This window comes from Carassius auratus, chromosome 7 (assembly GCF_003368295.1).
Source record: "Carassius auratus strain Wakin chromosome 7, ASM336829v1, whole genome shotgun sequence".
Taxonomy (NCBI): Eukaryota; Metazoa; Chordata; class Actinopteri; order Cypriniformes; family Cyprinidae; genus Carassius; species Carassius auratus.
Window position 1 is genome coordinate 32,858,780 of NC_039249.1, and position 9,179 is coordinate 32,867,958.

The window sequence follows — 9,179 nt, forward strand, 5'->3', positions numbered from 1 at the left end:
AGTAATGAATAATATTTGCCCTTTGTATTACTACAAAGCATTTTGTGAAGTGAAGTGATAGTACTGATAATGTGTGCTTAATAAATATGTCATGATATCAGCCAATGACACTGACAACAACATCATACATAATAAATAAGTAAGTATATATATATATATATATATATATATATATATATATATATATATATATATATATATATATATATATATATATATATATATATATATTAGGGGTGTAACAGTACGCAAAAATCACCGTTCGGTACGTACCTCGGTTTTAAAGTCACGGTTCGGTTCATTTTCGGTACAGTAAGGGAAAGAAATGCAAACATTAATCCGCAGGTTGTTTATTATTATAAAAAAAATAACAATTTGTTTACACTCTTTTAAAATACTTTTCAATAATATATATATATAAAATAAAAAAGAATAAGAAATAAAATACTGCTGCAAAGTCACCCGATTCGAACGTTATCACTCGATTGAATGGGGCGTTATCAGCAGTTATCAGCCCATAGAAATGGGCCAGGAGGGGCCTCCTGTGCCTACTAGTAGGCTCAGAAGGCCGTGATCATCCATCCAAATGGTTGATCACCCACAAATATACAAGAGAAGACTCCAGATCCAATCCCAGAATTCCTGCTCACCGGTAATCGGAAGTCTACTGGACGAATGCGGGAACGTTGCGATATTTCCTGCTTAATATTTTCAGGTAAGACTATTAAAATTATAAAAATGAGCATTTAAACTGTAATGGAAAACAATACATACACTCGTATTGCGTGTCATGATTGTTGATATGAGATAACCGTATTGCGATGTATCTGCAAACGTTATCGCTAGACAATATTACGTTATTAGCCTGTCGTTATGTTAACGTTGCATGCTTTATTATGTGAGCATTAATGTTGCTAATATGAGTGTGTATTTACGCCTGAAGCTAATGGGGGAATTAAGTTTCGAGTTAAACTGTCAAAATGACTTTTTACACTCTTACAGGCTATTGTGTATGCTCGATAACGCCTCACTGAAGCCAGATCATTGGACTAATGTAACCCATATTGACTTGAGAGAAATATTAAACACAAGACGTATTTTACGGCTGTTTGGAAACCTTGGGATCTTGACTAGAGTGTAAAATAAAGTTCTGTGGGTTTGAACCAAGCTTGGCTGGATTTGATCCTATATCAGGAGGCTTTGGATCTGTCTTTCTATCTATATACCTACTCAAAAAAATAAAGGGAATACTTAACAACACAATATAACCCACAAGTGTTCCCTTTATTTTTTTTTTAGCAGTTTATATGTATAGCTAGCTAGCTGTGTATCTATTTTATTATTATATATCTTAATCTATCTATCTATCTATCTATCTTGCAATTTATATATCTAGCTAGCTGTATCTAACTATCGCACCAAATATCCCTCATCTGACTGCATCCCATTTTCCCTCATGTGTTTCTGTCTTTTAGGCTGTGATAAGAAGTACGGTACGGGTTGCACTTTGCTTTATGTAATAATTGTCAAATATTTGATTTCAGATATGGGAAAAGCACTTAAGATGACCCCACGTTTCAGGAACGTTAAAATTAAGTTGGTGAGGAGGTCTATGGTGGGCCCTGCAAGTTTTCTTACCTCAGTCAAGGTCTTCCCCATCCCAGCTACAAACAGACCCACCCTTCAGACCCTCCTATTACATCTCAACCTGCTGAACCTGATGATGCGACGCCGAGCTGTTCTGAGAGTGCATACAGTAAGGCAAAGAAGAGAGAGCTTCATGCCTGGGATGCAGTCAAGGATGAGATGCTTAAGGTGTCGTTTGAATGTTCAGCACCGATCACTACCCAGTGTGCTGTCTGCCGAGAACATGCTGATTATAGGTGCATTGAGTGCAGCTCCACTGCAGTGTTCTGTGAGGTTTGCCTGAAGAGGATTCACAGAAATTCACTGCATCTTCCTGAAAAGTGGAACGTAAGAACAATAGCATACCGTCTTACATTGCTATTGCTATACTTGCATACAGACAGCAAACTCACAGTAATGTCAACAGATTCATTAGATACTTCAAATTGTTTTTAGCACTATGCAGTATCAACTGTTAGTGTCACAAGTTTGTTGTTTTAAAAACATTAGAGCTATCCATCTTTCTTACAGAGTGTTTACTATGAGCCATCCTCCCTGGGGTTATTCCTATATTTACCTGAAGCCCATGGCACCCATGCTGTGACACAAAGGACATGAAGATCATTGTCAGCACAGGTTTTGTCATTTTACCTGATACAAAATCTTAATGTATTTAATTTTATTGACAGGTTAAGGAATTCAATCTATTACATGTGGAGTAATGATTTCCTTTAAGGATATAATCAAATTTGTGATGCAATAAAAAAAAAAAAGTCGATGATGGTTTTGTTTTATATAGCGGCGTTCCGTCTGCTAAATGCATACATTTAATTTAATTTATACTGATATGGTAGTCGGCTCTGCACCGTTACAGTCTAGATGTGTGCGTGTGAACCAGAAACCTGTACTCTGCTAAGATATGGGCTCTGACCAGCAACAGCCACAAGCCCCAGACAGACAGCCTTCTCCATCCCTCTGCTAGAGCTTTCTGTTTCTCTGTCACTGGAGTGTCAGGTTTCTCTTGAGGGTTTTTCGCAACACCCCATATCCCATTTTAGGCATCACCACTTCCGACAAAGAAGTTTGGTTGATATTTGCCCACAATTAAATGATGGAACAATATGCCCAGCATGTCCAAAGGTTGGTTATAATTCCAGCGTGGTTCTTGTTTGATTAAATTAATGGCATAGAAATAAAATCTGAATTAATATCAAACTTAAAAGTTAATTTGTGTATGTAGTATTGTAATAGAATAGTAATAGTATAAATGTATAAACCTGGTGCGGGTACAAAACCAGTGTTACTGTAAGTGTTTGTTTTCCAGGCGGATGGAGATATGATTGTCACATTGGATGCCAACTTTGGCCTTGTGAGGAATCAAAGCTCTGGGACAAGTGCGGTTGATCCATTACACGGAACCCGCGTGTTTAGAGGAATACCTGCTATCACATCTTGACAGCTCAAAGCCTCGAGGTGAAAACTTGTGAAAAAAGATCACTATTCCTCTCATAAATCTATGTTTTCCTTAAATATTTAGGACTGCAGTAAGCTGCTCTCATTCAAGGTATTATAATATAATATAATATAATTACTTTACTGCGTTACTTGTGCAGACATGTTGTTTTACTAGGTCTGATCTATTTTAAAGCTTAGGCACTGTATTTAAGCATACATATACACCACTAGTCTGTCTGTATGAGTACAAAATTAAAAAATAAACTGTCTATAATTGTTACTGTACAAGCACAGTAAAATATTTATATAAAAAATATTGCACTACTGTTATTTTGCATAGAATACATTGTTCAACAATATTTTTGCACACTCATCCAACTGCATTTATTACCACTGTTCTCAAGTTCCTGCTCTTCATAATGTTTATATAATCCTTCATTGCTCTGTTCATAATGTACATACAATCCCTACATTGCATTCATATTTATATTCTGTATATACTCTGATCAATATTGTATATGGCAACTCCACTGTACATTCTGTATATCATAAGCTTTACTTACTCTGCACTTTTATGTATATAAAACACTATATTCTTGCACTTCTGGTTAGATGCTAACTGCATTTCATTAGCTCTGTACTTGTACTCTGCATAATGACAATAAAGTTGAATCTAATCTAATCTAAAAAAAAAAAATGTGTTTACCATAATGTAATATGTTATTTACTGTAATGTACAAATGTGTGGGAGGTGTTTTGTTTTTTGTGAGCTCACCATCAAAATCCCCTTCGACTGAGTTGAAATGAAAATAAATTATTGGATCTTGAATCCTCTGAAGCAACTATGAGTTTGTAAAAACATAAAATAAAAGGGAACATAGAGGTTTATTGACTCTACGAGTTACAGCCATGTTTTCAGCCATGGTGCTCTGCACTTATTCACAGCACATTTAAAGTCAATGAAAAGTAATTTACTTAATAAATAACATACAATGAATTTACAATAGGGATGCACGATAATATCGGCACAATATCGGTATCGGCCGATAAAAGCTTAAAATGACCATTATCGGTATCGGCCGATATGAATATTTCTGCCGATGAGCCAAACCGATATTCTCCAAGTGAAATAATTGACCTGTTTTTCAGATGTGAATGTCTGTCTACATTTGTAAAATAATAAATTTATGGTAGAATCAGTACAGAAGAGATACATGGATTTCTCTTCAGTAAAATTAAAGTTTAAATATATCAGTATATATTTGTATATATATCGATATCGGCATCGGCCAAAATTATTTTGAAAATATCGGCATATCGAATATCGGCCAAAATCCAATATCGTGCATCCCTAATTTACAATCATAATCCGTATGTGACAGTGTGCCACATTCAGTAGGTTCCTACATAACTGTTATTGGCTTGAAATTCTCCAGATCCAAGCCTATGTAATTTAACACATTTTTTCTCTTCTTCCCATTGGCTGTTTTCGTTTTATTTTCACTTTCTTCTTTCATTGAATGTATATTACATTTAGTTTGTTCGTTGTTCGTTGCCATGGTTGTTACGCTGCTATCGCTGAAACCACGTGGCTTGTATAACGTACTTCCGCCCAAAAGTATTTTATTCACAAGACACTTTTTTTTAAAATGATGAATTCAACATTTGTCCACGAAAAAACAACAACAAACAGATAACTCAACAATAAGATATGTTAATATAACTTTTGCACATTTCTCCTTCGATTCAGAGAAACACATTTTTGGTAGCAGAAGGTTACGGAAGTGCATTGTGTTGTGGGCGGGGTTTGCGCGTTCTACATTTCGGCTAAAAAGTCTTAAATAAACAAATATATTTAGATTTTCTTAACGTAAATCATCTAGATGCAGCGTAATTAATAGATTGGTTGTACTAGATATTTGATATATTCAGTAGATATATCTTTTTACAACCCTAATTTCCAACCCTAATTCGCAAACCAGATACTACAACTGCAGTGCTTGATTTGTATCAAGCTGCACTGAGTAGCTATAGGGAATTGTAGTTTTTTTTAAAATCGTGTATTTCTTAGAATTGGATATTGCAAATAGTGAGTTGAGAGTACAGTTTGGAGTTTAGGCGGATTGTAAACATATCTATGTAAACAGATTTTAAATGTCTAACTTTTAAATGGGTTCAAATTACTTTTAACCCGATTTGACAATATCCAGAGCTGTTGACTATATTTACATCATAAATGAGGACAAGAGCTCTCTATAACAGTTAGTCCCATGTGTGTAGCCCTTTTTATTGCTTTATTATAAGCCTTCAAATATGCACCAAGGTGATGTTTCAAAGGTCAGTATTTCAAAACAGGAGCTATGTAGAATCTTCATACTTACATATGTTACTCTCTGGGTCAAGACCTTTCAAACAATTTATATGGTTTAGCTCTACGACAAAGTTTTAATTTTCTCATTTCACATGCACAAGCCATCTCGGGTGTAGTTTCAGAGAGCTATTTGAAGGCTCAATAGCCATAGCCTATATAAAAAGAAGCTATTTGCTTGTTTGTTTGTTTCTGACTTTGTAAACAGATTTATGAACCCACAACATGACAAATACCCTGTCCGCACACACACACACACACACACACAGAGAGACTCATTTTGCATTTCTGTTTGGTTCCCATGTGGCAAATCTAATTATGGGATGATTCCCCCAAAAATGAAAATTCTGTCATCATTTACTCACCCTCATGTCATTCCAAACCTGAATGAGTTGCTTTCTTATGTTGAACATAAAAAAAGATAATTTGAAGAATGCTGGTAATGGCTGGTAAAAGTTAAAGTTTTTACAAGGTTTCTGAGCAGAAGATCATTAAATGTTTTCTCAGTCCATGTTACCAAAACTCATGTGTCATTTAAAAAGCATGTTTGAAAGCATGTCAATTAATTTCTTTGCATTCATCTAGATGCAATGTAATTAATAGTTTGGCTATACTAGATATTTTATATGTTCAGTAAATATATAATTTTACAACCCTAATTTGCAAACCAGATAAACTTATCAGATTTTAAATGTATAATTAATTATATATAATAAACATAATTGTGACCGACAGCACTTTGAATTAAATGTAGTCTACCCACGGCAGACAACTGCAAACAAAAGTGGAACACACCAGTCCTCCCTCACATAAACTGACAATAAACTTTATTTATCTGAATCCAAGGAGAAACAATTGATATCCTTAACACAGATAAAATGATACCCTTCACATTTTCTCTTAAATGTTTATCATTAAAATAAAAGCGTAACAGTAATTGTGAAGAAAATACTTCAGAGTGGAAGTAAGCAATGCCATAGAAACCATTTAAATTTAAAATAAATTAATTGTAGTGTTCAGCTGTATACCAAAGTTTCTACAAGTACCAGTAACCATCTTTTCAATATATTTTTTTGCCAAGCATCTCCTACTGACAGCAAAACTGTGAAAAATATAAAGTTATGTGAAGCATCTAATCATAACATGAAATCATACTCTGACCCACTGTTGTGAATATTAAGGTGAGGTCCTTGCTAAAACCCAGCCCTACTGAACCAATGATGAAACAGGTGTGTATATATATATATATATATATATATATATATATATATATATATATATATATATATATATATAAATAAAAAACCATGTAGACTCAATTCAGTACAATATAACTTTATTGGTCCCCACATAAGTCCTGTATAAAGGAGAACACATTGATGGTGCCAACAAACAACAATAATAAATAAAAATGGGGTGAATGAAAATAACAAAAAGATCACAATTTTCTTCTTACGTGTGAAGTGTGGTCATTACAATAAATTTGCAGCATATGTATGTATTGTGTGTGTGTGTTTGTATGGATGGGTTGGGGGCCGTCAACACAGTAAAAACAACTCAAACAAGTAACAAGATACATCTTCAGGGTGTTAGCATGGTGTCTTGACCCTGGCAGTGTACGCACTTGTTCTTTTTAAAGCCACATGCTGTGTGTGACCATGATTGGCACACTGTGCACTGAGACCATGAACGCCACTTCTTTCTTGCATTCTTCTTCTTATCATAAAAATGGATGCGGCAGACACAGCACAAATTGCCTCCATCTACCAAAGGAAAAACACAAATATTTTGAAAGTCAAGCCAGTTAGTTTAAATCATACTCATCACTATATTTAAAGCAACATCTCAAAGGCAGCTTGTTCATTTTTAACTGTTGCCAAAGGAATATGTGGGTATTGTACATCAATTCATCTCAGATCTTTAGGAAAACTCTGGGTTTTTCGTTTCAGAAATGGATGTAAATCAAACCTGAAACAGAGGGGTAACTACATTTTAATTTAACAAATCTCATGACCACTTTTTTCTTCAGCTGCTTCAAGTTTGATATGGTGGTATGAGTCTTTGACAATTTCTTCAATGTGAGAATATTTGATGTTGATAGCCTTGTAAACAAAAATCAGCTGGAATACTTTTTTGTAACTAACTCATTTGAAATTATGATAAAAACTAGAGATAAACAATCCAGTTGTCTAACACAATGTTCTGCACACACCACAATTGCTGTTGATCATCCTTCCATCTAATACTTTAAGAATACCACTAATGCTTAGCAAATGAATCCTGTTTCCAAACCTCTAACTTCAGCTTCTTTAAGTGCATTGTAATTCGGGCATCCCTCACCTCATGTGCCCTCAGTGCTGCTGCCTCTTGAATGTATTTTTTCTTTGCATCTTCCCCCAATGTGGCGCACCTGCCCTTAATATCATTCATTGTGCCTGAAGAAAAAATAGATGCACAGAAAACTTAACGCATTAGTCAGCATCTCCTTTTAAAGTAAATTCATACAACGACAATCAGTACTTGGGTTGTGAAAACCATTTATCTGTAACAACTCTGTAAAAACAAGATAACATGTAAAGTAGATGCCCTGATGATTCTTTTCAATACACTCAGCATTCTTAAACTGATGAATGCAATTTGTGTGAGTGAAGTACTTCCCAAATACTATCATGAAAATCTGTTTCATGACGCTTCATGTATATATATATATATAGATAGATAGATAGATAGATAGATAGATAAATTATATAAATATATACACAGCTAGCAAGCTTTAGAGAGAGTGAGAGAGAAAGAGAGAGACAGACAGATAGACACAGACAGACAGCTAAATATATATATATATATATATATATATAGATAGATAGATAGATAGATAAATATATAAATTATATAAATATATACACAGCTAGCTAGCTAGTATAGAGAGAAACAGAGAGACAGACAGACAGACAGACAGACAGACAGACAGACAGATAGATAGATAGATAGATCCAAACCCACAGAACTTTATTTTACACTCTAGTCAAGATCCCAAGGTTTCCAAACAGCCGTAAAATACGTCTTGTGTTTAATATTTCTCTCAAGTCAATATGGGTTACATTAGTCCAATGATCTGGCTTCAGTGAGGCGTTATCGAGCATACACAATAGCCTGTAAGAGTGTAAAAAGTCATTTTGACAGTTTAACTAGAAACTAAATTCCCCCATTAGCTTCAGACGTAAATACACACTCATATTAGCAACATTAATGCTCACATAATAAAGCATGCAACGTTAACATAACAACACGCTAATAACGTAATATGATCTAGCGATAACGTTTGCAGATACATCGCAATACGGTTATCTCATATCAACAATCATGACACGCAATACGAGTGTATGTATTGTTTTCCATTACAGTTTAAATGCTCATTTTTATAATTTTAATAGTCTTACCTGAAAATATTAAGCAGGAAATATCGCAACGTTCCCGCATTCGTCCAGTAGACTTCCGATTACCGGTGAGCAGGAATTCTGGGATTGGATCTGGAGTCTTCTCTTGTATATTTGTGGGTGATCAACCATTTGGATGGATGATCACGGCCTTCTGAGCCTACTAGTAGGCGCAGGAGGCCCCTCCTGGCCCATTTCTATGGGCTGATAACTGCTGATAACGCCCCATTCAATCGAGTGATAACGTTCGAATCGGGTGGCAAAGTTTTCCACTAAAAAAAATACTCTCAGTC

The 9,179-nt window shown here is 34.9% G+C and overlaps 2 long non-coding RNA genes across 2 annotated transcripts; one reads left to right on the forward strand and one right to left on the reverse strand.

Moving 5' to 3' along the window:
* Positions 1–652: 652 nt before the first annotated feature.
* Positions 653–2,230, forward strand: LOC113105335 (uncharacterized). Its single transcript, XR_003292355.1, has 3 exons — positions 653–715; positions 1,545–1,974; positions 2,158–2,230. It is a non-coding gene; the product is annotated as an uncharacterized LOC113105335 (long non-coding RNA).
* A 4,538-nt stretch (positions 2,231–6,768) lies between these two features.
* On the reverse strand, positions 6,769–8,954 carry LOC113106564 (uncharacterized). The gene is made up of 3 exons (XR_003292504.1): positions 8,890–8,954; positions 7,790–7,884; positions 6,769–7,212 (listed from the first exon to the last, which is right to left on the reverse strand). It is a non-coding gene; the product is annotated as an uncharacterized LOC113106564 (long non-coding RNA).
* Between the last annotated feature and the right edge of the window lie 225 nt (positions 8,955–9,179).